The following is a 3488-nucleotide window of genomic DNA, read 5'->3' as shown; positions in this document are numbered from 1 at the left end:
CACTGTTATTTTCTACTGATTTGACTTTGGAATATTATGTCAAATTATTTTATTTCATCGAATTCTCGCGGTAATTTCATTAAAACATGAACACAATAAGATATATTTGAAATAAATTAGTAAATAATATCTAAATATTAGTTTATTGCTTGTATTATAATTAAGGCCATATTAACATATCTAAATTAACACGCTTGCGGAAAAGTAAAACGCGTGCGGAAAATTAAAACGCGTGCGGAAAAGTAAAACGCGTGCGGAAAAGTAACACGAGTGCGGAAAAGTAAAACTTTCTAAACTAAAACGCGTGCGCGAAAGTAGACATTTTTGCACGCTCGTAGAAAAAATAGTTATATGGAACTGATATAATATTGCTTGCACTTCAATTTAAGTAGGCAGTCCTTATTTTCAAAATAATATTTTTTACTTTTGTTTGTGAGCCTTGAAAATCGTCGTTTTTCGTTTTGTTGTAGTTTTAAATTGTTTATAATTTATTTATTTATAATTTAGTAATTTATAATTATATTTATTTATTTTATATGTGTAAAATCAAATAATGTGTGATCATAAAAATAGAAACACTTGCAAGATATAATATGTTAGTTTTGGTAAACAATTATTTAAATAATACATTCTCCAAAAATCAAACAGCTAAACCAATCATTCACACCATTTATTCACACACAAACCATTCACACTATCATGTGTGCGATATGGATTATTTTTTCTTTCAAAGCAGAAAAAAACGCGAAACTAAAACTAACTGACGATTGATTAAAAGCTTCACATAAATCGAAGCGAATCTAGAGCAATCAAAATACATAGATAAACGTTCAGCTGCACTCGCTCCTAGCGGATGAAAATTTATAATACACTTCACACGACCTCCTCGTTGATTTATCTGTTAAAATCCTTTAAGTAATATTGAATTTATGGCGTATTATATTTGCCAAATGTTATTTATATAAATTAAGTGACAATATTAAAAGCTTTATATATAAATACGATTATAGGTATATAAAAGTATATATACAATAAGCGCCACCCTACTAGATACACGGGTAGGTAGTGAAAACAAGAAGAAATTTTAAGGATAAAAATAAATGCTTAAGACGAAATTATACGAGGAGGAATCAAAAGTAAACTATACAAATACGAATAAACATGAAACATATGAAAGAAGGACTTATCATAATAAAAATAGAATACAAAGAAACAGAGGAGCACGGCAAGCTCAACAAGGAAGAAGAAACAAACAATGGACTCAGGTGGCTTACAACCACCGTGAGCAACAGAAGAATTCGGTGCCTGATGCAAATTTTTTCGGGAATGTATGCAAACGGCTTGACGTTAAGGGTTGAAAACTAAGTCATGTGGGAGGATGCTAAGAAGAATGCCTAGGGTAGTAATTCGGATCCCACTCGGTTGAGTCCTGCAGATCTAGCACGACAATGGATTGTTTACATGATGGATAGAATAAGCAAAGGGAACTTGGAATTATAGGGTTAGGATATATTTTTTTTTTGAAATCTGCTATAACGATGCAAATGGAGGGTTTTTTTTGCCCCACCCCAAGTAATCTACTAACTATAGTAGATTTTATTTACAGATTACTTCACACTGTTCTACAAACATTATACAAATCTTGTATACAGCTACAGAGTTGATAACCTAAATACTTTAATTATGGTCATACAAGAGGATAAGACAAAAGGTGACCGCAATAATAAACACAAAAACACAATGCTGTAATAATAGAAACAATAAATAAAGGATAATACATCCGTCTAATAATAAAAAGCATTAATAACTTTACGTATTTTGAAATATTTCGCGTTTATAAAACACGACCTCTATTACTAGCCTACATATAATGTAATACAAACCGAGGTTACAAAACAGATCGAGATTCTGCAAGAAAACACTGGCCGAGTTGTTTGGATAAAATAAAATACACTTATGCCCGGTTGCACCAACAGATCTTAAGCTTAAGTCGAGAATATCATAAGAATTAATATAATATAATTATAATATATTGCAATAAGACTACCATAATATAATAATAGATATAATTGATAATAAGGAAAGAATCTAAATTTTATGGTGCAACGTAAGTAATACTCAAGGAGGCCCTATCTATAAGTAGAGCTTAAGATCTGTTGGTGCAACCAGGCATTAGATATATATATACGTATAATTATAGACCGGAAGCTCGTCGTACAATTGGATAATATTAATAAAATAACTAATAATATTATACGATTATAATAAAAAGAGAATAATAAAATACTTAACATATTGAAACATCTATCCCATTCAATACTTTTTCATTTACCTTTACCTAAACTGAACTTTCACTTGAATGTTGTTGATTTACATTCTGATTCAGATTTAATTTTGATATTATTACCTAAGATGTTGCAGTTGGAGTATTGATAATTTGTTTAAAGACTAGTGTCTTTACATCACACATTACATTAACCTATTATGTTATAAATACTTTATTATTATCATTGTTAGCGTTGCTGTACTGACGCGTCGTTATGACTTATTTCGCCGGGAAGTATGTTAAATATAAAATATTCATAATTTATATCCGATATTGAACAGTACATATTTATCACCACGTATATCACATCAGCCAATTTGTTATTATATTTAAACATGTTCGGGTTATTTCATTTGTTTAATTGTTGCAATTAATAAACTATATTTTGGCAATGGACATTAATTTAGCTGACTAAGTAAAAACCTTTGTTCTTTTGTCGTGTGAGCTATGACCCAATTCATGTTGCAAACAAGAGAGAACATACTTTTAGAATCATTCATTCGAATCAACTCAACCAGGCCAGATGTGTTTTTAACTTCCTTCCTTCGAGTAACTTTAACGAGTTAATATGTAGCATCATAAGCATAACAGACTAAAAATAATTCGCGTACGAGCCACATATCAGTACAACTACGTTCTCCCGGGGTTGGTTCTACTACCCTGGTATCAGTCGATATCAATAAATTTTATAAGTGTTATTGGTGTTTCAATAACAGCCGATCAACCTCCACTGAGCCCGAAGATTAAACACAATAAATGGATAACGTCTTTTAATTTGACCCTGTCAAATGCCTTTTTAAGGTCGATGAAACATAAGTATGCCGATTTGTTGTATTCTAACGGTTTCTGTTGAACATGCCTCATTATAAATATAGCATCAGTGCATGATCTTCCCGAAATAAATCCTTGTTGTTCTTCTGCTAATCTTATAATTGTATTCAGTTTGTTTGTTATCACTTTGGTCGTTAATTTTAGTGTTCTGTTTAAAAAATTAATTCCTCTGTAATTCTCCAGGTCCGATTTTTCTCCCTTTTTTAAAAGAGGTATTAGGATGCTCGATCTCCATTCTTGTGGTATTCTGTTTTGTTCTATTATTTTTTGGCTTACTTTTAATAGTTGTTTGTTCAGATCTTGTCCTCCGTACTTTAGGAGTTCATTCGAT

This window comes from Diabrotica virgifera, chromosome 1 (assembly GCF_917563875.1).
Source record: "Diabrotica virgifera virgifera chromosome 1, PGI_DIABVI_V3a".
Lineage (NCBI taxonomy): Eukaryota > Metazoa > Arthropoda > Insecta > Coleoptera > Chrysomelidae > Diabrotica > Diabrotica virgifera.
Note: the sequence above shows the minus strand (reverse complement) of the source record.